General features: G+C 41.8%; 1 protein-coding gene across 3 annotated transcripts in view; it reads left to right on the top strand.

The window, feature by feature from the left end:
• The window catches only part of PLCXD2 (phosphatidylinositol specific phospholipase C X domain containing 2), a 47,778-nt gene that overhangs the window by 2,789 nt on the left and 18,605 nt on the right, over nt 1-26,384 (top strand). The gene's annotated exons all lie outside the window — the stretch shown is intronic.

Below are 26,384 nucleotides of genomic sequence, written 5' to 3'. Positions count from 1 at the left end.
CCTCTTCCCCGTCATCATCACCTTCATCATAATAGCTATTATTTCCTGAGCAGTCCCATGCAGCACCCACTGGCATACATTACCTCAAATCCTTACACCTCCAAGATGGGTAGGAACACCCTCATTTTAGAAATAAGAAAATTATTGTCCAGAGAGGTTAAGTAATTTTCTCAAGATCACACAAGTAGTAAACAGCAGAACTAATATTTAAGCCCCTATGTAGCTGGCTCCAAAACCCACTCACTGTCCCTGTGCCCCTAAGGAGGCCTTGGGAAGTGCAGAGCAGCTGGGGGGAGGAGGGAGAATTCTCTAACTGAAAACCAGTTTTCACAGTCTATCCTCTGCAGCAAATGAAAGAATTTTTAAAACAAGGTGGTTTTTGCCTGAGCAATTATAAATCACTATCTAGCTAGATACACACACAGATGTGTGTACATATTATATATCTGTAATATAAATATATAATTTTCATATATGTATATATATATCCATATATATATATGGATATATATGGATATATATGGAACCCAGTAAGTTATTCCTATTTGGAATTGGAATCCAGTTAAGTTTTCAATTCAAATTTAGAGCTTAGACCTATTCTGTATGTGCATGTGTGCTTGCGTGTGCCGCCCCAGGGCGTCTGTAATATTGGGTCAGCTCTGTCAGGGTGGGAGTAGGGTAGGAGTGATGCGGGAAAGGGCAGAAAAAAGGCAGGGGTTCTGACATTAATAGCAGAACCGGGATGGAGTAAACTATGTCAGATCTGAGTGCATCTGCTGCATTTGCCTAAGTCATGATGGGAGAGAGCAAGTGTGAACTTGCACCTCTCAACAAAGCCTTGATGTATTATTTCACTTCCACAACTGTTAAGAACACCTGTTAATGACCACTGTCACCCAAACATATTGGCATATCTTGGAGAAGAACCTCAGAACAATTCTCCCTGCCAACTGTGTAGAATAATTGGAGACCTTAAGGGTAAAAACATCTGGAAACTGCAAAAGTCAGATTTTTAAAGTAAAGCTTTGAACTCTACGAACAATTTTGCTGATGTTAGTGAAAGCATGGTTTTCTTTATGGGCAAAGGGACTGATAGGAAAAATTTTTTCAATAATGTATACAGCTTTTCCATGAATTCCTCTCTGTATATTTTAGTGCTATTTCTCTCTCTTTTTTTAATCATGCTTTTCCCTTCCTTTTAACAAAGGTAAACAATTTGGTTTATTGGAAAGAACCTTGAACGTAAGGGTCTCGAAATTTGATATTGTTGATTCTGGCTGTGTGACACTGTAGAAGTATCCAAATTTCTCAGGACTTAGTTTCCTCATTTGTAATTAAGATGTTGGATTAAATGAAATGTAGAGTCCTTTCCAAATTAAAAATTCTTTGATTAATTTGAAGGGTTTTTTTTTGTTTTTTGCCTATTCACCTCTAAACATAGAAGAATGACTGGGTCATTTTTGTCTGAAGGTCATTTCTCCTGTACCTCTTCAGAACAAGAAATTATTTTTGGCATGTGCAATCAAAGAATCACAATTGCCAGAAGGAAGCGAGGTCTTCTCACTTTAGCATCCTAAAATCGACTGTAGAGTGGTTCAAATCGAACAGACTCTGAGTACGTTTTAAGAAACCTCCATGTTCGGGCCTGTGGCAGACCCAAAGGTGGATCAAGCTATCAAATGAGCTTACATCCTAGTGATAGAGAGGTTTACACACACACACACATATATGTGTATACATATCTTCACCATACATGATTTTAAAAAACTAATTGGGGTGAATATTATAACAGAGATGTAAATAAAGTGTTACAGAAACACAGAATGGAAAGATTAATTTCAGCTTTTAAGAATAGGAACGACTTTGTTGAAAAAATGGCATTTGACGTGGGATTTGAAAAATGGTCAAAAATTTCAAGGAATGTGGCCTGGGGGTCAGGATTGGGAAGGGGGCTTTCCACTTGAAATAAGCCAATTAAGCTAAGGGATGGAGATATATTGGGGAAATGGCTGGAGGACTCCCTCTGCTGCCTCTCAGCAACGCTTTGTTAATATCTTTATCATTGCACTTCTCCACACATTGTTATTTCTAGGTATGTGTCTTCTACATCATCTGTGAACAACTTGTACACAGAGAACATGGCTTATTTCCCCTTACAATCCTAAGTCCTAGTACAGGGTAGCAGCTCTGTCACTGGTAACTGCTGAGTGGATCTTTTAGTGCATGGAACAGGAAAGTAAGGATGCTGGAAAAGTGGCTTGCAGACACCATCATTTTCAATTGTGATCAGAGCTAAACTGAACAGATAGGTTAGGTTCTCCTTCTGGGAATGCCGTATGAGACACTCGGAATATTTTCCAATCCATTTCTTGTTATCTTTTGCATAGTTTTCCAGTAGCTCTAGATAAGACTCATCACTGAGCCCCATTAGAAATGGAAATTCTCAGGCAGAGTAAGATGGTCAGAAGGGTCAGAAGCAGACCTCTGTGTCACTTCTGCCCTAGGAACAGTTCTTTCACCCCGCATCCCTTCTGCCTTCCTTCTTCCCTTGTCAAATGTAAGCGTCTCATGTTTCCTGTCTGGCTGCAGCCTCAGCCTGCTCTCATTTCTTGTTCCCCTTCCTTCCACTGACCTGGCCTGTATCCCAACCTCTCCCGTTCCAGTGTCAGCCCTTGCTCAGACCTCCTCACTGCTCTCCAATTCCCGGAGCGTTCTCTGCTCTCATCTTGCTGATGACATTCCCTTCTCTCCTTTTTCACCTTTCTGGAATCCTATCCTTTTCCTATGCAGTCCTGCCTTTGACCACTTGGCAATTTCTATAGCTCTTCTCCTGTGGTCCCTCACTCACTCCCCACATGTGTGACAGGGAGACAAAATCATTACGGGGGCAGGACGTAGGGAATCATTACTCAAATCCTGCTTCTGGAAGTTGGATCAGGTGCATCTCACAGAGATGGGGACCCAAAAGGGTGCAAGATACATTCTGGAACAAGAAGTTTAGGTGGGCTCCCTTTGGGGATATCATGAGCCATGAGTTGGCCCTAGAAGAGACTCATTGTCCTACAGAATCTGAGGCTGTGGAAAACCAAGGACCAAGCTAAATCTACCAGGGCTGACCCAATCAAGAAAAAAATCACACGGAACCAAAATGGCCTCCTAAGTGGGAATAGGTTTTTGTTGTTGTTATTCTTTTTTTTTTTTTCCTCTGGGTGATCATGGTGAGGAATAAAAAGAGGCTATGATTTAGTGTTTGCATTAGTAGGTTTCTCTTCTAAGAAGGTTCATCACTTCCTGAGATCGTTTCCCTGCCCCAATCACACAAAAGCCACAAGGAACTCAGGAATCACCCATGTCTGTAAGAAGCAGAATCATGGATTGGTTTAGAGTATTAATGCTAAAGCCACACACACTGTCTGGTTTTGAATCCCAACTCTGCACCTCATGACTCTGTGACCTTGGGCAAATTACTTAACCTCTCTGTGCCTCAGTGTTCTCTGTAAAACAGAGATAGTAATGGCACTACCTCATTTGGTTAGTGTGAGAATTAAATTAATTCATGTTGCACGCTAAGAACAGTGTCTGTCACAAAATAATGTGTCTTTTAAAAAAATTAATCATGATAGTCATTTATTAAAAGCCTGTGTCTGAAATGGACAACAAAAACAGAGGTGTAAAATGCAGTCTATACCCTCAGGTAATTTGCAGTCTAGTTAAGGAGCTGACCTTCCAATTAAGCCCTGTGGCTCAATGTTCTCTGTCTGATCAGATCAGGATAACTTGAATGGTCATCCCCTCAAGGGGACTTCGAGTTAAGGGAAGGCTACATGGAGGGTTGCCCAGGATGTGAGCACCAAATGAGTCTTAAATGCAATCTGAGGGCAGCTGATCAAGAGAGCCAGAAAATCCTCTTTAGCTGCTTTGTCCTCCCATCCCTAGTTCAGCTGTCAAACTTTGTCATCTCCAGCCATCCAAAACCTTTGGGAAAAATTTAAGTCTCTGTGACAGGACCATATTGCTAACTTTGCTTCTGCTCTCCTCCTGGCCCCATCACTTACCCTCTTAACCTAGTCATTTTGTTCCCAGATGAAGAGAAGGAATATTACAAAATGCTTTCCTTTAAACAAATCTTTTTACATATATAACTCCTTCCCCAGCCGCGGAATAGCTTCATTGTCCCTCCAGATATATGCATCACCCACACATACACACAAACACACACATACTACCCATCACCCAACACACACACACACACACACACACACACAATGCGCACACACTGAGCCATGACCTTAGCCTCACCCTCAAGAGATCCCCAATTCTACTGCCTGCTATTGTTTCACCTTTATAAAGATCCTGCAAGACATGCCCACTGACATTTCAGATCCTAGGAGCCTGTCGCTGTCACCTGCATTGCTGTTGTTTCAGACGAGCTTCTGAGGCTGAGGATTTGGTTTCTGACACGTGCTCTGACCTGACCTCTACCTTGTGTGACGGGCTGGCTCCACACCTCTTCCCAGCCTCTAAGAGCTTATAACTGCAGGCACACTAGAGGGAATGGTGGTGAAATGCTTCAGCTCCTGTAACTTTGCCTTTGGGAAAAGCACAAACCACTTTGTAAATGCTGACTAACCCTAATTAGAGTTTCAAACCAGGCCTGTAGAGAAGGGATTTTTTATGGACATTGTAATAGGTGGGCGTATTTGTGTGTGTGAAAAGAATTTGAACACATGTCAAGAACCAAACTTAGGTGGAGGAGAACTGTGACTAAATCTGTCTGAGTATTTACACGCACGTTGGTAAGTAGGAGTCCTTCCACTTTCTCACATCTATAGGAATGTGGGTTATATTGCTGAATGCCCATGAGGCTCAAACAATACCTGGGAGGATGGCATTACGAGATCTCTAGGTGGCTCCCAGATCACATGGGTTTGGCCACAGAGGCCTGCACTGCTCTCAGGGGGGTGTCTAGCTTGTATTATCTATGAAAGATCGGCATTCTTTTTTGGATTCATTGTCTACTAAGCAGTTGACATTTTCTAAGAGAAAAACAGGGTTTTAAAAATTAATTTCCAATTATTCTAGAACTGTTGGCTGGAAGGTATTATGTCTTCTCTGGGGATAGTCTGTCAGTATTTTTTTTCTCTGTACGGACCTAATGAAATCTAAATAAAGAAAAAAATAGGCAGCAGTTGTACCTCGTAATGCAAATGTCTTGGAGTGTGAAGGCATCTGCATTAATGATGGGACTGAGAAATCTTAGACTCTGGCAGACTGAGAGGAATATTTTATGAACATGTACGCTTTGAAAGCTTATATGCTGAAAACAATATTCTTAAAGTGCAGTTGAAGCCAGATGAAAAAAACATGCTGAACAGATAAAGGTGAAGACAGTGTCCCTCTCTCCCTCCCTCCCTGGGTTTGAGTTTAAGTGATCGTCCTGGCAGGAGGTGTCCGTATAGATCCTCCTAAGAATTATATGTGCACGTCGTGTCAGATTGGCTAAAAAAAAGTACGGGTGCTTGTTTGCTCCTTTTGCTTCTTTTGGTTCTCATTGCCTGTACTTTAAAAATGTATTCATTTAAAGGGAAAGTATTTATTCAAAGAATATTTATCAAGTGCCCTTTTGTGTAAGGTGCTGTGTTAAATTAGGTGAATATGGAGATAAATAGGATTCTTCTCCCTGCTCTTCATGAAGTTCTGATCTTAGAGGAAAGCCAAAATTCAAACACCATGGAGAAAAATGCATAGGATACAATAACACTTAGAAAACCTGTACCTATTCCATTACTGGTAGGAGGAGGAAAGCTTGGTAGATTGGGCTTCCAAGAGGAGATGACCCTTGGGTTGAATCATAAAAGAGCAATTAGTAAGTATCCAGGTGCTACAGGTAGAGAGAAGAGTGACACAATGCAGAGGTACCAAGGACTGAGAGATAGGGTTTCCTTGAGGAAACCCAAGCATCGATTTCATTTAAAGAAAGTAATGGAGATAAAGCTGGGAAAGTAGGCTAATGAGCCTTACGTATCATGCCAAGATTAAACATTGAATGTTATCCCGAAGGCAAAAAGCAGCCACTGAAAGACTTGGTCAGGAATAGATTAAAAGCCCTAAAACAATGGCATAAGGGTGAGGAGAAACAAAATGACCCATCAGTTATTAGGGATGCTGAGGGGTAATATAAGAAATTCATTATTTCTTTCATTCTGTTGAATATATATATGTTGATTACCTTCCATATGCCAGGCTGTCTCCTGGGCACTGGTGATTCAGTGATGATCAATACAGACATGTTTCCTGTCTTCAGAAGCTTACAGTCTAGTTGGAAAAATGGACATTTAATCAAACAGTCATAATACAATATGCTATGTAAGATGAGAGGTAGAGATTACTGGTGGAAGAAGCCTATAGCAAGGATATCTTAAGAAGACTTGCGAGTCTAGGGAGGCCCCCAGGAGGAAGTGATGAATATACTGCCGTCTGAAGTAGACACAGGAACTAGCCCCCAGGATTAGAGCAGCAAGGCTAGGAGTGTCCTAGGAGAGGAAACAATCTGGGTGAAGACCTTGAAGAGAGAAGATGGCCCACTTAACAAACCCAAATGGTTCATTGTAGTTTATTTACTGTAAGCAAGGAGGAGCGGGCAAGGAGTAAAGTGGCAGATACTGAGAGGTCTCCTAAGCCATGTTAAAGTGATTTAGCTTTACCTTAACAGGTGAGGGAAGGGTGTTAGACAGATGAATGACAGAGCAGCTTTGTGTTTTGGAAATATCACTCTGGCTGCAGTCCACGAAAGGTATTCGAGTTGGGAAGTACTGTAACCAAGGAGACCACTTAGGCTGCTGCTGAGGTCATCCAGGTGGGAGATGATACTGACCTGAGGAAGACAGTGACAGTGTAGATGAAGGAAAAGGGACAGGCACAGGAGATATATAGGAGGAAGTATCAGCAGGACTTGGCGACTCGTTGGAGGGTAAAAGAGAAGGTATAACTGTCTTGGGTAGCTGGGAGGAGGGGGATGGCATTCCCAGAAATAGGGATACAGGAGAGGGAGCAGTTTTAAGGGTGATGGAAGGAAACAGGCATGCTTAGTTTGGAGCATGCTGAGTTTGAGGTACCCGTGGGACATTACAGAATTGGGAGAAAGCGTAGTAGCATCCAGTGGGAATGATTTCAGAGCTAAATCTTACAATTTGCCCAACCCCCTACCCTCCCTCACAGCTACTGTCATATTCAATATAAGGTGATCTGAGTTTGAATTTAGTGTCTTCATTTTTTTATATATATATTTTTTGGATTTCAACTAAAATTTTACTTCTTTCAGGAAATCTGTCTTCAACTTCTGGTCCCAGATAAATGACCCTCCCAAGCTCATTTAGTGTTCTGCTTAATCGGCAGGAATTCTGTCATTTGTTTCACTCTTTCCCCTACCGTATTGGCAGCTTGGGGTTGGGGCGGGGGAGGGGTTAGCTATGTGCAGTACACCACAAACCAGCTGTGAAATGGAAGCTTTTAGTTACATTACCACATTATCAAATACGATTTATTTTACACATGGACATTCAGGGTTACACCAAGAGGCTTAGTAAAAGCAGGAGAATTTTGTAATAGAATGTTTAGTGTTAACTTTTTCTTCTACCCTAAACATTTTCCTGTTTTCCCTAAACCTTCGTATTGTTCTTTCTTTTGTGTTAAAAGGAAAGGTTGTTAAAATATGATTATCCCAGAACTGAGAAGGCTCATCAGAGGATGACCAAGTGCCCTTTGTGAGGTGTTATTTTACCAAAGATGATGCCATCTGTTCAGAGACAGAGCAGGGTGATAATTAGCAAACTAGAGGAGGAATTTCTTATTAATGAATTACCTATACAGTGTCTTATTTGGGTATTAGCATCTATTGGACATTTAAGGAAGAGAAAGTCTTTCAAAGAAAAATAGATCCCCAACTATATAAAATGCCTCCCATACATGGGATTGAAAACCCTTTGACTCACATAAATCATAGGCTGTTGGGGCTGGTTTGGAGACTGTCTAGAGCAATGAATTACCTTGATGCCCTGCAGAGTTCTTGGGAGGCTTGACTCCCCCTTGAGCCCCGCAAGGACACCTCTAGGCCAGAAGTGGGACTGTCTGGACAGGCCTTTAACCAGAGAAGCTCTACTTGCACTTGTTTTTATATATAAATACTTCATTTGACAACATTCCAGGTCTGAAAGCACCCTGAGAACCTCTGATTTACTTCAGTTTTCTCTAGCTCATCTAGCCAGTTGGGCCAGACCAGGACCAGCTCTCCGGATTCCCAGGCTGATGTCTGTCCTCAGACAGTGGGATGCCTCTTGGCTTCTCAGAACATGAAAAATATGTTGATCAACATCCTCTGCTTCCAAATGTTCTGCCTTGCTTCAAAACACAGTTGCTTTGCTGTACTGTGAATAATTATGAGTTAAATAGGCAACTGATTAAAAATTATATTGGCCACATGGCCCTCTCAGATTTTGCTGACAGTATAATGGCTATAATTCATACTGTCCCACATGCCCCATGGAAAATAATCAAGTATGATGGGTCAAGTTTATCCCGTTGGCTTGGCAAGCTTTAAAGATATTATTCTTTGGTTTGGAAAACTGCTAAGCAGTCCCCTGATCTTGAACCTTGGATCCATGTTGGCCATATTTTGTATATCCTAAAGATGCCTCAGCCTTTCCGCACTTGTCCATGTGGAGTCAAGTTCTCTACAAATGCTGATTTTTCCCAAGGACCTAATTTAGGTGTGTGAGATGGGAAGCCCCAAGATGTTATTAAAAGATAATTTACATGGGCTTAAGTTGGAGGAAATCTACTCTCTAGGACTTTTCCTTTTAAATTGTTCAATGCAGTATTTTATTCTAGCTGCTCCTTTAGTCAGTCTTTCTGGTTTATATTTGTCCTCTGTGTTTTCCAACACATCCCTCTTCATCGACCCAGATAACTCAAGCTAGAAGGACAAATAGAGATGAATGGAACTGGGGATGTACAGGTGCTGGGGGAGAGAAGGTGCAGAGAGTGAACTCTGCCTATTTAAAGAAGATGAATGGACCAAAGAGAAGTTTGGGAAAGGATCAGGAGACCTAGGCTCATCTGCCCTAAGCAACTCTCTAAACAGCTGTACGTTTAAGTAAGCATGCTTGCACTTATTCTATATACATGTATTCAGTGCATACTGTATGCCAGAAACTTACTAAATATGGAGATATGGGCATGAATTAGATATGATCCCACCCTCAAAATCTCAGAGTCAGCTGTCAGGGACAGACATGGAGATAATTACCACCAGTGTTCCAAGCAGCACAGGGCAAAGAGCAGTTAAATCTGCTTGAGTCACGTGAGCTCACAGACAAATGATTATGACCTGAGTCACATACAAGTAATTAAAATGGAAAGGCAAGGGACAATGAGATTGTTCCCAAGGACTCTAAGGGTTTTTTGTGGGTTTTTTAAACAAATCTTTTGCTATATTCAATAACCATAAGGCCCAATTCTCATACATATTTTTACAAATAAGTGTCTTCTTAGCTCAGGCCATAGAGATATTTTAATATGCACAATTGCAATCTGTTGAGATCAAATTTATTGCAATATTCATAGAGATTAAATACCTGAGTCATAATATGATATGCTTTTCTACAAAAGCTGCCCTAAACATCTTCAGCCTTTAAGGACATGTTTGTTTTTATGCCTATTCTTAATATTTTTTTATCTTATATCTATCTTTAATTTTTATTCACATTGGAGGCAGTATAAAGAAGTAGTTCCGGGCTTCCCCGGTGGCGCAGTGGTTGAGAGTCCGCTTGCCAATGCAGGGGACATGGGTTCGTGCCCCGGTCTGGGAAGATCCCACATGCTGCGGAGCGGCTGGGCCCGTGAGCCATGGCCGCTGAGCCTGTGCGTCTGGAGCCTGTGGTCCGCAACGGGAGAGGCTACAAACAGTGAGAGGCCCGCGTACCACACACACACACACACACACACACACACACACACACACACACACACACAAAAAGAAGTAATTCCGAATATGGGCTCTGTTTTAGTGGCCCTAGGATCAAATCCTAGCTACTAGTTATGTAACCTCAAATAAAAAGTTTAACCCTCTGTCATACAGTTTTCTCATCTGTAAAATGGACATAATTATAGTACTTATTTCACAAGTGCAAAGTAAGAGGAAGCACAGTCCACGAGACCACCCTCACTCTGACACCAGTTGCAAGTTTGGGGGTCCTCAAGGTGACTCTTATGTTTGATAATTTGCTAGAAGGACCGACAGAACTCACTGAAAGCTGCTATACTCAATTGCTATTTATTACAGCTACAATCAGCCACACGAAGTGTCCAGGGAAATCCCAATGTGGAGCTTCCAGTTGCCCTCTACCCTGGAGTTGTGGACAGTGCTGCTGTCCTGGTGTTGATGTGTGATGATATGCACAAAGTATTGCTAATCCGGGAAGCTAGCCTGACCCTTGGTGTCCAGAGTCTTTATTGACGGTCCAAATGGCTGATCTCAGCATCCAGCCCCCCAGAGGTCAAGCCTGTTCTCTCATGACTCGAAACCCTCACCATAAATCTCATCCTTAGACTTTTTGATGTGGTCCCAAAGCTCTCAGGTAAACGAAGATACTCTTATCAGGTAGGATATTCCAAGGGTTTAAGAGATTACCTCCCAGAGGCCAAGGACAAAGACCAGTCCCCTCTTTGGGCAAGGTTAAATTTTTTACTACACAACCGATGTGTTGAATTAAGTAAGATGATGGTTACAATGGGCTTAGAATTTTGCCTAGTACAAAACAAGCATAAATTTTGGATATATATCTATTATTATTAACAATCCTTTTTGATCCTACAGCATCATACTAGATACTCTAGGAAATCTTAAAAAAAATTAACAAGGTGGAGTTTATAATCTTGGAGGAGAGATACTAAGTTTCAAGTAAAACCAACAAAAGCAGAATGAGGTTGAGTATCACAGTAAAGGAACAAGCAAACTGCTAGGGACCAGTAGAAGGGAGAGGTTACTTCCAGGCAGGGGTTAGGGGACAGCTGCTCTGGGAGGGCACCTGAGCGGCACTGAGGGATGGGGGTTCCGAAAAGGGGGGAGGGCATCCCAGACAGAGGGAACCACATGAATAAAATCAGAGATGGGAAAGCAAGGGCACCTTCGGGGAACAGAGAAGGGCTGCCATGGCCTACTGTAGAAGCAACAGGAGGAAGAAATGGGAAAGCACTGGACAGACAGACTGAGAGAGCTTTTCAATGTGCTGTTGAGCACTTGATGCCTTATCTCATAGACTCTGGGGAACCAGTGGCAATCAATACAAGGCCTAAAGAACACCCTGAAAGAGAATATGCTGTCTCTTTCCATATCTCCAGTCTTTGAAACATGCTCCTTTCTCAGCCGTATTACTCTCCCTCCCAATACTGCCCACTTCACTTGGCCAATTACAATTCATCCTGCAAGAAACAGCTCAAGAACTACTTCTGTGCACACCTCCATAGCGAAACACATTATATGCCATCAGGACCTGTTTTCCGCCATACACAACCGTATTTTGTCATCTCTGTATACTCAGTGTCTGTATACTTGTAGAGTGGTTCAAAGGATAAAAGGGAGAGAGCGAGAGAGGAGAGAGACATGAAATCTTGAAATATCTACAAAGAATTTAAAGAGCAGATATTTCTAGTTAATTTAAAGAGAAACTAGGACATACAGAGAGAGTGAGTAATAGTGCCTAGAGTAAGACAGAATCTTATAACTGCATGGCAGAGTCTTCTCAAGGTATCCCAAGGCTTTAGTAGTAATAGTAATAATAATAATAATAATGATAATAGGCAGAAGACGAGCTTACTTATACAACACTTATAAAGCACTTGCTAGGCGCCGGATATGCTCTACTTGATTTATGTGAACCCAGTTAATCTCTGCAACTCAGTGATGTAAGTACTAACATTATCTCCATTTTACAAATGAAGAAATTGAGGGACACAGTAGATAAGCAAATTGCGACAGAAATCCTGATAACAATCCTAGGATTGTAAAAACTTCGTCTTGCCAAATTCATTTAATTGCATCTGAATAAAAGACATTCGTAGAGTTGGAGACTGACCTAGTGTTGAGCTGTAACTTCAGTTCCTTGTGTTGGTTGGAATAAAGAGCAGTGTTCTTTTCATCTGAGGCATATGTTTCCACGCCAGGCCCCTAATGCCTGAGAGCCCATGAGGATGGTTGTGTTCGAAGGACTGCCTGCTAACCTGTTCCAGCTGAACAAGCCACTTTTATTTTTCAAGACCAAACGTCTAGGAGGCTTTTTATTGACTGAGAACAAAAGCAGCCCAGTGGTTTAAGTGGATTGTGTAGTAATGGCCCAGCAAGGCTCCAGCAGGGAAGACGTCTTTCTGCCTCTCGGAGGTGGAAAGACCAGCAGAGGCTTTTAGCAGGCATGTGCTTGTCAGAACACTCCACTTCTGGGGTGGGTGTGTTTGCCTTCTCCTTCCCCTGCTGTGTGTAATGTACAAATTTCCTTTAAACCCATCATTTGGTGTAATTTACACTGCTCCTTGTTGGATTTTCCCTGTTCCTTTTCCCTTTCCCCTGTCAGAGCTCCTGGCCTAGTCCTCCATTACCAGGAAAGAGAAAAACCCTTCTTGTTTTGAGGGGAATCTAGCTGAGGAGCTTCCCTGGATCTCAGCCATTCAGCAGTTTGTCAAATGAATCTTAAAGTAACCCTTCTCTGTGAAAACTTTCAACCCAAGCTATGTGATTAGGAAGGTGTTTTTTTCCCAAAGTCCCCACAATAAATTCCATAGAAATGTCCCACAATGCAATGAAATGCCAGTCATTCTGGAGTGAAGGGAACTGTCACCTAAATGCTAGACGAGAAATGAGCTACTGGCCGGTGTGTTCAGTCAGCGCAGTGCAGATTCATCACTGGCCAACCTGAGTCGGTGTGACGGGAGAGAAGTTCTCCAGCAATTTGACAAAATTCTCAGATGAGCCAAAAGTAAATAAATACCACTGTCAGGCTTGAGAATGATTTGCTTTTTGCAAATATGGTAAGTTAAATCTATAAGCACATATTCGTCTTAAGTGTAGCAAGTATGAAAGGAACGTATCTTACTTCTTTGCAGTGATTAATAATCCTTGTTAAAATAGGGTCATATATTCCTTTAATTCGCTGTTAATGAGTTAGAATCCTTGGATTCTTTAGATGGAAGAGACCCTAAAGCTCACTTCACCCCCCTTCCTAAATTTGCAAAGGGAGAAGTTGAGCTACAGTCTGAACCTAAAAGCTGAAGTTCATACAAGTGATCAGAGCAGAACCAGCCCTGGGATTCAAGGCTCAGAGCTGTGTCAACCACACACACACACAAAAAAACTGTGTCCTCAACTGAAAGAAGGTTAGAGTGCCCTCTTGTGTCCCTACATGGAAATTCTTTATGTCTTTACAAAATTTTAAATCACTTTAATCTCTCCGTCAATTTTACTGCATTGGGGTGAAAGGTCAGACATGCAGCTCTGAAGACAAATCCTGTGATCATTATGTTATCGGAAGTAGAGGCACAATGCATTTGACCTACTTCATCAGTAAAGACAATAACATCATCCCTAGAGTAGTTTTGTGTGGATTCGGGTCTGGCTGACCTAGGTTTCTGTCCCCGGGCAGCCACTGGCAATCTTGGTAACCCTTGGTAACAGTTGCAAAACCAGCCTGAACCTCTGTCCCCTCATCTGTAAAATACAGATAATCACTGCCCTGCAGGACTGGCAGAGATCAAATGCAATCATGTAAGTCAGCCCAGCCTGACATTTGGTAAACAATAAACAATAAATTGAAATTATTAGTTATTTTCGGACGTGAGGTCTCACCAGCAAGTTCACAATGAAGGAACTGAAGTGAGAATGCTGTGGAGTGAACAGAATGTCCTTGGGATGCTTTTAGCTCTTGGGTGAAGAGGTTTCCATGAGCTCTGGGGGCAGAGGAAGTACATTTTTAAAGGAATAACATGCTAAATATGTGATTCTTCTAAAATAAATTCTTCCTTTAGATGGGGAAGTTTAAACAGAGCTAGGCCTAATGGATTTCCCACAGATGGAATCTCTTTCAGAGGTAACACCTGGTCTTTGGCACTAAGGGCCCAGCAGTCAAAAAAAAAATCTCTGCTCTGAAAGATAAAGTTTGAAAACCGGATCTTGTTTAGGGCATTGGTCCAGTTCTTTAAGAAGTCTTTATTTATTGAGAGGGTAACCATATTAAAATAAGTAAAGAACAGAGGTGAAAAACAATAGCTGGATGAATTCACTCTTTGATTTTCATTTTCCTTAAACTTCTTATTTTATGAAACAAGCTACCTCAGCTTAAGTGTTCCGGCAAAATGGCACTAAATCGAGTCCTTTTGCCCCAGTGAACTTTCAAAGGTTCCCTCCTCCCTCCAGTAATTCTCACAGCCGTCCTTTTCACACATGTGGGAGGGAGATATCATTACGTACAATACAAGGAGACTTGACTTTTAAATGTTAGTGGAAGTGTGGAGTCTGGTGGTTGTATCTTTCTTCCACTAGCTCATTGGAGAGTTGAGGAAGACAGTTCAATAGTGTGTAAGCGGGAAGCGGGTAGGGGCGAAAGGAACCCCTCACCTGTGCCCCTCTCTTTGTTTTCACCCAACCAGGGAAAAGGAAAGGAAAGCTTGGATTGGACACTGTCATCCACATACTTATCCTAGATACCACAATCGCTGGGAGGTTTATCGCACCGCAAGAGCAGATTTAAAAAAGGCTGGTCAGTTTGCTCGCCTCGCTCATCCTTTTGGGGAATCTGTTACTTCACATAAGACAAATATAGCACGTGAGGCCGGGGAATTTATTATTGATGGAAAGTTCATCCTCGGGCCCTCGCGTGGTTGCGGAGGAGCAGAGCTGGAACCTCTTGGCGCCGGCAGCGTGCCCCAAGTTCGGCGGCGCATGCGCACGCGGCAGTGCCATAGCCATAGACCGCCGCTGGCCGCGCTGTGCTCCCTTTGTGGACATCAATCATCGGTCAAAGAGTGAAAAGATATCCCCTGACTCATACTTGAAAGTCTCCTATTCATGTGGATTAACTGAACAATACATTTTGTAGCTGCTGTAGTTACCTCGATAGTATTTGTGAAACAGTTTCTGATGTTCAACTCGTTTTCTACTTTACGCTTTTGTCTTTTTACGCATGGTTTTTCTCCTTAGAATGCCCCTAAACATCTCTGTGTCTTGTTTATCGATGCTTATATACTAGCCCTTGTGTTCCAGTTTTGTTTTTTTTAACATCTTTATTGGAGTGTAATTGCTTTACAATGGTGCGTTAGTCACTGCTTTATAACAAAGTGAATCAGCTGTATATATACATATATCCCCATATCTCTTCCCTCTTGCCTCTCCCTCCCACCCTCCCTATCAAAGCACCGAGCTGACCTCCCTGTGCTATGCGGCTGCTGACCGAGCTGACCTCCCTGTGCTATGCGGCTGCTTCTCACTAGCTATCTATTTTACATTTGGTAGTGTATATATGTCCATGCCACTCTCTCACTTCGTCCCAGCTTACCCTTCCTGTGTTCCAGTTTTAACGCCAGCATACTATGAAAAAGATTTTTCATGAAGGAAGTCCATCTCAACCAGAGGGAAGCCTCCTCTTGTACATTTCCACCTTCCCCTCATCTTTATGTGACACCACTCCACTCCCAATTGAGGTCTGCCCCTCTGGGCCAGGCACTGGGCAAGTTGAGGCAAGGAGGGACGGTCTGGCAGAGGAGAACCCCCTGGTGTGAGGGGGCCTGAAAACTGGGATGGGCAGGATGTGTGTTTGCTCTAGACAGGTTAATATCATGGCACCCCTCACACTGTCACTTAAAAAATATCTATTCGTGATTTATAGAGAAATGTTGAGGTGAAATTTTACATCTTTGAAAACTCCGCATTAGGTTATCTCCTCTCCCAGTTCTCTCTCCTCAGCCCTGCTGCCCTAGGATTCCCTCCTTCTCTCCCCTTCTCCTCCTGGCCTCTCAAGCTCCCTCCCCTTTCTCGGCAGATCAGTTTAGGTCCTTCCAAGCTTCTGTCTGCAGACTTGCACACCCGCACCCACTGCTTAATACTGCTGCAAGTATGTCAAAAGCCGTTAATGCCAGAGATGAATATTTCATTTGTGCCGAGCAAACAAAAGATACCACACTTACCAGGATTCTCTCTGCATGAACTGAAAATGACTTTTTTTATCCTTATCACATGTTCATATTTAAGATAAAGAGTTTACTATGTGCCTTAAAGAGAGATCTCTCTCTCTCTCTTTTTTAAACATCCTGCCCATTTTGTAAGGAGTCACTGGTGAAAACCTACATCAACTGGCACCAAGTTTGTAGATTATCCCAGTGATACTTTTACATCCCTTGTTGACGGGTCCCTTCAGCCACCACTCTGATACTGTGCCCCTCAACATAGCTCTCCCTGGAAGCCCACGGTGCTGCCAGAGCTGCTGTCACGAGGCAGGAAGATGCCAGGGAGGGACAGGAGCTGGTGACAGCCTCCTCGGGAAGTGAGAGCCAAGCAGCAGGGCGTTTGGAGTCCAGCTGGACCCATGATCTCTGAAGGGCCAGAGAGGTGTCCCTGTATATTCCCTGTCACCATTTGAGTCTGAGAGTAGTGGTCTCTCCAAACCTTAGAAGAATATCCTGACTTCTTGTTCAAATGATCTTGAGTGGGAATGTTTTGATTGCCTTAGTTTTAGAACTTTTGAAAAAAACTTTTTTAATTTCTTAAAAATCACAGGTTCATTAAAATGCAAACACTTTTAGTGAGACAGTGGGTTTGAGGGCCCAAACCTCATTTTTAAGCTCATTTTCTAAGAAATACTTTTGAAAGAGTTCTTAGAAATTACATGAAGATAGAATCTTCTGGGCTCTGTGTAAATCAAGGCATAAATTCCTCTTATTTTTTCAGAAAAATTCAACCCTTTAAAATGGATTAATACATCACCAGGCTATCTCGCAGAACTCTCCAAGGTGGGTGGACAGTATGAGGAAGAGCTGTTGTTCAGCTAGACCTCTCAGTTTCTGCTCCCAACTCCACCTGAGGGCTGTTCTCTCTTCTTTTCCTCATTTGGAGATGGGAGAACATTACTGTCTTTCTTTGGCTTGAACACTTATCTTTTCTCTCTCTTTATAAAGCCTGATACTGCTCTCTCTTCTGCTGTTTGCACTGACCATCATTTGATCTAGTTGACCCTTTATTCCAGCCCAGACACCTTCTGGTTATCTGAATGACCTAGCTTCATTAAGATAGAGTGTAAGCAAGATTTTTGGTCTTTTGTGTTTGGGCATCTTTAATATCCTCTCGCTGTAGTTTTTGCAGCTAAGATCTTATTCATTTTCCCAGAATAATTTTTTGCTATGTATATTTTACATGAATTTAGAAAAATAGATTGGACATTCAGTACCATTTTATGCAGCATCAGCTCCACTGGGTAACTGGCAAAACGGCTGCACCTGTTTTCTTGCAAGCTGCCTGCATTATTCTGGCCTCACCTGGTATGGTATAGGCTAATAATCAGAGAAAGAATATGAGATTACAAATCATATGACCTAAAGTTCAAACTGAGATAAAATAAACACGCCCTAACTGAACACTTTGACTATTCCTAACAGAAAATATATGCACATTCAGTATATGTTTTAAGACCTAGCCTGCAATGAGCCATACTATCTTAATTTTGACAGCAGTAGTATGATGAAGTGCTGATAAAAATCTGGAGTTTAGATGGCTCTTTTAAAAATAAGCTCAAAATAATAATTGTCTTTAAAAGAAATTTTCCAGAATGATGATTATGTCTATTAGAACATCTTTATTTTTATTAGTAAAAATACTTCTGTGAAATAGTGAGTTTTTTTCAATTCTTTTAAATATACTTTTCCAAGTAAATGAAGCATGTTTTTTTTCCTCCTGAATATAAGTTTTATCCGGATTTCATTTCAGACGGACCGCTCTAGTGTCAACATATACACGTCGACGTGTACATAAATGCTTTGGCAACTAAGAGACATTAGTTCCAAACACCTCTATAGGTATCCCTACTATGAAGTTTTGCTATTTAAACATTTGCTATAACAACTTATAATAAGATTTGTTTTACCTGGAATTCACTACCTGAATGAAAAAATCTCATAGCAAATTCACACGTGTGGGCTAGCAAAAACATTCAAGTTGCAGGTACATCCAGGCCAGGAGATGGAGAAATGTGTCACATCCATGGCCCAGCTGCTCTCTCAATAGGCTCAATTGTACATTAGTGCTCTCAACTTGCCACATTACTGAGTAGAAATATCTTCTAAGAAAGTGAAAAGGCTTTGAATAAAATCGGTGAACCCAAGAGGCCTGAAAAGCCCATACTTGCAAAGAAAAAACAAAGTGATAAAGAATGTTGAGGGAGATGATCTGACATAAAGCGGTCATGCTCACGTCCTTAAGAACTGTGCACTAGTATTTTAAATGTGCAAGAAATACAGAAAAAAACTTCTGAAAGTATGACTTCAGAATACTGAAGAAAGCTTCAAGAAAACTCTGGTGTTTGGTGTTTGAATGCTTTCTGTTATAGAAAGATTCGTTGTGGATGGTTATATAAGTGTTTGAGTGTTTTACTGGTATTTATTAAAACTGATAGGTTTTTTGAAGTTGGGGAAGTGTTACTGTTTCTTTTTTTTTTTAACATCTTTATTGGAGTATAATTGCTTTACAATGGTATGATAGTTTCAGCTTCACAACAAAATGAATCAGTTATACATAGACATATGTTCCCATATCTCTTCCCGCTTGCGTCTCCCTCCCTCCCACCCTCCCTATCCCACCCCTCCAGGCGGTCACAAAGCACCGAGCTTCAAATAATGGATTATAGGTTTTCCTTCAACAAAAATCAGCTATCCAACATGCCTTTAGCGATAGATTGGATTTGGTTTTTTTGTGTTTGTTTTTCTATAGAAATCACTTGTGGATGTCTAATTCTATGATGTTAAAAGTAAAAAGTTCAAGAATATCCTTGGAACTTTCTCTCCCATATTTTCAAATTGCGTTGTAGTCACTGAGTTTATTTATTCCTGTTATTGACACAGGAGCAGACTAGAGATTGTTTATAATTATACTTTTAGTGCTAATTTATACTTAGCCTACATAATCCCGTGATTTTAATTTATTCCTTTTGATGTTAATTCTGGATGAAACCTAAAATAAATCCCTTAAGCTGCAAACTTCCTTTTTCTCAGTTAACTGCCACAGCAGAACCCTGAATATGAATGTTTAATGAGGTTTCACAACATTATTTAAAAACTAGAATTATTTGTTTCTCAGGTTGTGTCATTCAAGTAGAAGATAACACAAATTCCTTAATAATGAAATAATACTAATAATATGTTTGAGTTCATTCTGTTGGCCAAGGACTCTTCTGAATGCTTACCTAAGTGAATCACTTAACCTTCACCACAAACCATCGATGTTGGTACTATTGTTGTCCCCTGTTGACAGGTGAGAAACTGAGGCACAGCATTTCAGTCACTTAGCTAGTGAGCAGTGCAGCCAAGAGTATGTATCTAGGTAGCCTGGCACCAGACACCATGCTCTTAACCATTGTGGGAACTCTCCATGTAGCTTATCCGGAGCTACAGTGTTTCATCAAGCCAGGGCTCAGGACTTACCATTGGTAAATCTCTTCTTGCTAAACTGGCATCTTGTACACTACAACTCTGGGTCTTTCAGGGCTATGTAGGTGGAGAAATGACTTGCTGGGCCTGGAGAAGCCTGGTAGGAATATTTAAAAATTAACTGGCTCTCAACCCATTAGTGTTCTAGGGGCAGGGGATGAGAACAGAACCCTCCAATATCGACTCACCTTATGGATGGTGTCCAGTGGGAAACAGTCACTGGTGGCATTGACAGACATGCCAGTTAAGGATAAAAGAGGTGCAGGGTCAGAGATCCAACCCAGACACGTCAGCTGTCCATTTGGCTACCAGGGAGCTCAGTCTGGAGTGATATTTCTCAGCCTTTTTTCCTCTGTGGCCAAACTAAGGAGTCTTTTTAGCTATTTCTATGCCACTCCTTCTCACTATCCCCACCCTCGCAGTGATGAAATTTTAATACCACAGATACACTGTATGGTATATCTGTTTAGGTACTCTCTTTATACCTTGAACATAAAAAGAGTAAGATTTTTTCATTCCCCCAAGAACCAATTTTTTGTTCCCTTGGGGCGGAGTCACCCAGTTGAGAATACGTGGCCTAGAGGCACCAATACATTGAATGGTGTGAGTAAACACAGGGTGGGAGGGTGGCCTTCAGTGAACAGACTTGGAGGGGTTAATGGGCTTCAAGGTTAAAGGGCCCACCAAGGGCAGGGTGGTACCTGAGGGAAGTGAGAAGAAGAGATTTTCTTAAATCTATGAGGTCAGGCATTCTTTTTTTTAAAAAAAAATAATTTTATTTAATATTGGAGCAGAGTTGATTTACAATGTTGTGTTAGTTTCAGGTGTACAGCAAAGTGATTCAGTTATACATATACATGTTTCTATTCTTTATCAAATCCTTTTCCCAGTTAGGTTATCACAGAATATTGAGCGACTTCGTTTCTTTATGTTCTCTCTTATCCCTGAAACAGAGATACAAATTGACCTTTAAATGAAAGTTTTGAAACCCCTGGATGAAATTAATTGCCCCTACTTTCTGGCATGTATTTCTGTTAAACCACTGGTTGCAGGATGGGGTTTGGGTCTCCTCTGCTAGGCAGCGAGTCCCGAGGAGGATTCCAGCCTCCTCCTGTCTGTAGCATCGGGCCTAGAACTGTGCCTGTCACACCGTGCTCTTGGTGGACTTTTACAGGGATACAGGGTTTTCCTTGGGAGCCTGTTTGCCTCAAGTCCTGCTTTGACAAGTGGAGGTCAGGCATTCTTTGACCTGGGTCACCATCCCCACCTCCCCGGATGCCACCCAGAGGTGTGATAAAGAAGATTTTCTCTTTTTCTTATTCTTCACTTCACTCTTGTCTCATTCTTCCCTCCGTGGCTCTACGTATAGTCACCTCATAATCTGAAGTGCCATTGTGTTGTGATGACGTGTATCACTTCAGGGTGTGTGATTTGAATTCTCTTAGTTTTATTTAGAGACCAGCTTCCCAAGAAGCTTGCTTTAAACTCTTTTTAATTGAGTTCAGAAAAATGGCTACTGTTCCAAATTGCAAGAAATGGGTAATGAAAGTGCCTTAACTAAAAACTGTCGTGTGCTCACTTGAGGTCTCCTAACTCCCAAATAGCAAACCTAAGAAAGAGTCAAGCAGCAATTGGTGTTCCAGATAAGGAGCCAACTGGCTGTCCCCAGTCCTCACAAAGCAGCTCATTTTCTCCTACTTGGTCCCTTAGATTATCTTGTAATCTAATGCTGCCTAGGAGGAAATACCCCTAACACTGGATAGACATCCTGCTAACCTTTTCTCATTCAAATATCTCTTTCCTTGTGATTTTGCTGCCTCAGTGACTTTATTCTGAACTCTGTGACCCAGTGCACGTCTGAAATGCTCTAATTAAACTTAAAGATCCTCATCTAATTACTTACTAGAAGGCATGATAAAGAAGCAAGGCGCCCCAATATTTTTCTTCTCTACAAAGAAGTGGTGATTATTCAGCTGGTCAAAGAGCAGGAGGCATTCCTAGAACACAAAGGATGGTAAAGAGAGCTTCTACCCAGATATGGGAAAGGCAGTGCACCAGATTATTATTTGAAGATTTGAAAGTAGTAGAAGACCAACCAGAGAAATTGATCCCCGGAAGTCAGAGAGCTTGTCAGCAAAGGATAATCTTACATTTATGGCAGTGAATGTCAAGCCTGGGTGTCTGATAGAATCACCAGGCGAGCTTTTCAAGTTTTTTATTCTCAACTCCCACTCCAGAGAGATTCTGACTCCATGGGTCTTGGGTGGGATCTTGGGCACTGGTGTTTTTTAAAAGCTCCCCCAGGGGATTCTGATGTGCATTCAAGGTTGAGAATTACTGCTTTAGATTACAAAATGCTTTCACATACATTATCCAGGGTTTTGTATACATAAAGAGGGGAAATAGAGACATTTTAATGCCTTTTGATTGTGTAAAGAAACAGGAAGAGACAAGAGTGGTAATTGTGAAAATGAAAGGATTGCAGAAAAAACAGTTTTCAAAAATTGGAGGAGGGCTTCCCTGGTGGCGCAGTGGTTGAGAGTCCGCCTGCCGATGCAGGGGACACGGGTTCGTGCCCCGGTCCGGGAAGATCCCACATGCCGCGGAGCGGCTGGGCCCGTGAGCCATGGCCGCTGAGCCTGCGAGTCCGGAGCCTGTGCTCCGCAATGGGAGAGGCCACAACAGTGAGAGGCCCGCGTACCGCAAAAAAAAAAAAAAAAAAAAAAAAGAGGAAAAAACCTTACCTTTGTAGGGCTAAAATTAGGGATGATATCAATCCATGGAGTGTAGAACATTAAGGAGAGGCCTGTATGTCCATATCTCCTGCCCTGTATGGAATATTCTTGAGATGACAACAAAAGTTCCCTACCCAGAAAAGTCTGAAAATACTCATCCAATATTTGATGACTATTATTTTCTAAAACCTTATTTAGTCCACTCTATAAAAGAGAAATATTAGAGAAGTAGAACATTTGTTATTAGGCAAAAAGTTTGTTAAAAAATATCACGTTAATATTTCCATGTGCATTCTGGGGCTTTGCACACAATCTGCATGTAGAGAAAGACAGAGTGCCTCAACAGTGATCCTTACAGCTTTTGGATGGTTATAATGAATAGTTCTGCAGGTAAAAGTGGCAAGTAACAACCTTGGTTGTAGCTAAAGGATGAAGTAGAGCCAACTCTGGGCTCTCAGATTAGGGGGAATAGAAGTCAAGTCACAATGAGGCAGAAGAAAGTAAGTTGTGATCAGAAAGTAGGATATTGCGTTTTGTGATTTTAGAAGTGGGCGATGACAAAGCTTAGGCTGTGACCAAGAGAGTGAGTGACAGCTACTGTCAACAAAGTAGAGGCTAAGCTATCATCTCCATGTCAACCAATAAGATGGAGATGGAGAGGAACAGTGCTTCAGGTACAGGAAAGAAAATCTTCCAGACCCTAAGTATTTAAGATAAGGAATTTCAGTTAATCACCCCTTCTTCCCTCTAGTTTCCAGCTAACAGAGAATGACTTATAATAACAGTAACAATAGTTCAGCACTTAGTATGTATCAGCATTGTTCCAGGCACTTTGCATGCATTCCAACGTTCACAACAATTTTTGTGACAATCGATACTATCATGCCCATTTTACAGATTAAAAACTGAGACATAGGGTAGGCAGCTTGCCCAATATGGTTTATAAATGCTGGTAGACAGAGTTGGGGTCAGAGAATATTTTATGGAAGCTGTCAGCAAAAGTAAGTGCATAGAGTCCAGGAAGGGGCCTGGTGAGAGATGAGACTGAAATAATACATTGGAGCGGTATTGAGGAGAGTCCTAAACCCCTGTGTCCAGAGTTTGAACCTGATCTGTATCTTGAGATGATTGACTTTCAAATATGAACAAATCGGAGAGAGGCTGGACTGAAAGGACAAGTTAGGGTTGTTTTGGTCCTGATTAAAGGACTGGTAATGAGGAGGGTGGCAGGTGAAGGTTAAAGGAAGAGACATGTTTGATGTCTGTTGTAAAAGTCAAATGCAAAGATTTAGTACCTGGTTGGATGAAGTGGCTGAGGGAGAGGGAAGAATTTAATTAGAATCCGAGGTTTCAAGTCTGAGTAACTGAGCAGAACTTCAAGAGAGGCACTTTGTAGGGGTGAGAGGGACAGCATGAGTAGCTGGACTTTGAAAATCTGTAATTTGTTGTGTCAGCAGGCAGGCGTGGATGGAAGACCACAGGAGAAGTCGGAAACATAAATTTGGAACTTAGAAGAGTCTGAGCTAGAAATGAAACTTTTGGTGTCGTCTGCATAATGGTGCTGTGGTGAAAACTTGGGAAGTGGATGAAATCTCTGAGGGTGGGAGAAGGAAGGAATAAAGACCCTTGGAAAATGTTTAAACTGGGGAAAAAGAAGGAGGGAGAGGAGCCAGCAAAGGAGGCCAAAGGAGAGAGGTAACAGGATAGGAACACCCAAAAGTGTGCATCGTGGATCACAAGGGAATGGAAGGTTCCAGAAAAGGGCTGACTTAGCAGACCCTCAGAGAAGCTAAGAAGAATAAAGCCACTTGGAGTTGTTGATTCCAAGGTTATAAGGATCAAAAGTAGCAATAGAAGGATAGGAGGTGGCCTCCAACTGGAAGGAGGGAGTAGATCAGGGGAGACAAAGGCCACACGACTAGCCTCTTTTTCAAGAATTCAACAACTGGGAAGAAAGAGAAGATAGTCACTTGAAGGGGTAAGGCGTGTAATGGAAAGTGCTTTGTTTTGTTCTTAAGATAAAGAGGACCACTTAAATCTATTTTAGACAGTGATAAAAGAGCCATGGAGAGGATGAGTGAAGATGCACAGGCGCTACCAGGTAGTAGCAGCAAAAACACTTCCCGTGGCAGAAATCACAGCAGGGTGAGGTTCTAAACTATTTTCTAACCTTATCATAAAACAAGCCAGAACTCATGGAGCAGAGATCCCTACCAACTCCACACAGCAGTTCTCTTCGAGAACAAGGCAAGGACCAATGGAGCAGGGGTTTTTCCACCTCTTCTGGGGGAAATGTGTGAATTTAACCCATACATCCCAGGGCAGAGGGGGAGAAGTAGCCCTAAAGACAATCTTTAAAGAGTGAAATAACTTCTTTCAGGTGTAGGGAGAAGAGGAAACTGATAATAAATCTGGAGTGCAAAATATTAGGATTTTCTTTTTATAAGTATTATTTGCACATTGTATAACTTGTAAATATTCTGGTGAGGGTTGGGGCATTTTTATCCAGTTTTTTGAAAAAGAAATAGTTAAATGCACTTAAGTACCTGAATGTTATTCTCTCACTCTATGTGAGTGAGGCCAAACACTTCCTGGAAAAAAGTAAGTTGAAAGGCAAAAATATTGATAGTGGTTAATGAGCGAGTGCTGGCTTTGACTGCTGGAGGCCTCGGTAGGACAACTGCTGTAAACCAGTCAGCAAATGGCCTATTCCCTTGTCCTGTCTCTTCCCATCAAGGGGACGGAAGTGGGCAGTGCTGGGCACCCAGAATGGAAAAAGGAGGAAAGAGAGAAAGAGGGACTCCCGGTTCCCAGGGAACGTGCACACCCTCCCTCTTCTGTGGGATGGGCTGGGTACCCTGTGTATTCAGAAATGGTCCCTGGGGCCCCATCGCTGTCACAGTGCCGCAGAATCCTCAGACACAGAGAAAAGCCTCAGAGGTCGTTCGCATATCTCCCTCTGGACATGAAACTGGACTCAGCACCAACGAGAGAATACCAGAGAGGATTTGCTCTCCTCCATGCTTGGATAATGCCTATTCCCTGATACCCAAAGAAGAATTAAGTATTATGCGGAACTCACACTATATTACACACTCAATCCCGAACAGCTGGGCTGCTGATAAAATCTAAAAAGAAGAGAGAACTGGCTGTTCTCCATCTATACATAATGTATTCGTAATAAATCTCTTGATGAGGAGGTATGAAGATCTCCTATTTCTGTGCAGCCCAAGGAAGCAGAACATTCGGCAAGTATCCAGTGAGTCCCATTAGCAGAGACAACCAGTATGGAAGCTCCAGGTGGACTTGCCCCACATTTCTATTAGTAACGGCAATTTTCTTTTTTACCTTAAATATGCTAGTAATTCTCTTGCTTGCAGAATTCATTTTGCCTAAGGATTGATAACTATGCTTTTTCTTAATAGTTACTGAATACCCTCCATGTTCTAGAGACTACATAAAAATAAAGCATCGCTTGCCACCTTTTTTTTTTTTTTTGCTTTATTTCTGAGAGGATAGAACAGTAAAGCCATTCCCAGAATGATTTATTTTCAAGAAAATGGAAATAATAAAACATGAAACAGTAGAGTTGTGTAAAATCCTATATTATGTATGAAATGCCTACTCTACAATTTAGTAAAAAGGATAACTGGCGACAGTCGAGAGTATTCTATATGAATATAAGGATTTTGACTCTGGTGTGGGTGGTAGTGATTAAGAACAAGGTTGGTAGTGTCAGAACATGACACTTTCCGCCTAGGTTTTGCTTGCAAAGTGCAGCCGCCTGTGTGGAGCCCCCCAGGGTCAGGGCCAGTCACCAAGCCAACCAAATAATAATGGTTGACACCAGATAGAAACCAATGACAAAACAAAAGATATTTGTTAAAGATAATTTTTTCTTAAGTTACTGCTGAAGTA

The sequence above is a fragment of the Phocoena sinus genome, chromosome 4 (assembly GCF_008692025.1).
Source record: "Phocoena sinus isolate mPhoSin1 chromosome 4, mPhoSin1.pri, whole genome shotgun sequence".
Lineage (NCBI taxonomy): Eukaryota > Metazoa > Chordata > Mammalia > Artiodactyla > Phocoenidae > Phocoena > Phocoena sinus.
The sequence above is the reverse complement of the archived record's forward strand: the minus strand, read 5'-3'. Positions and strand labels throughout refer to the sequence as shown.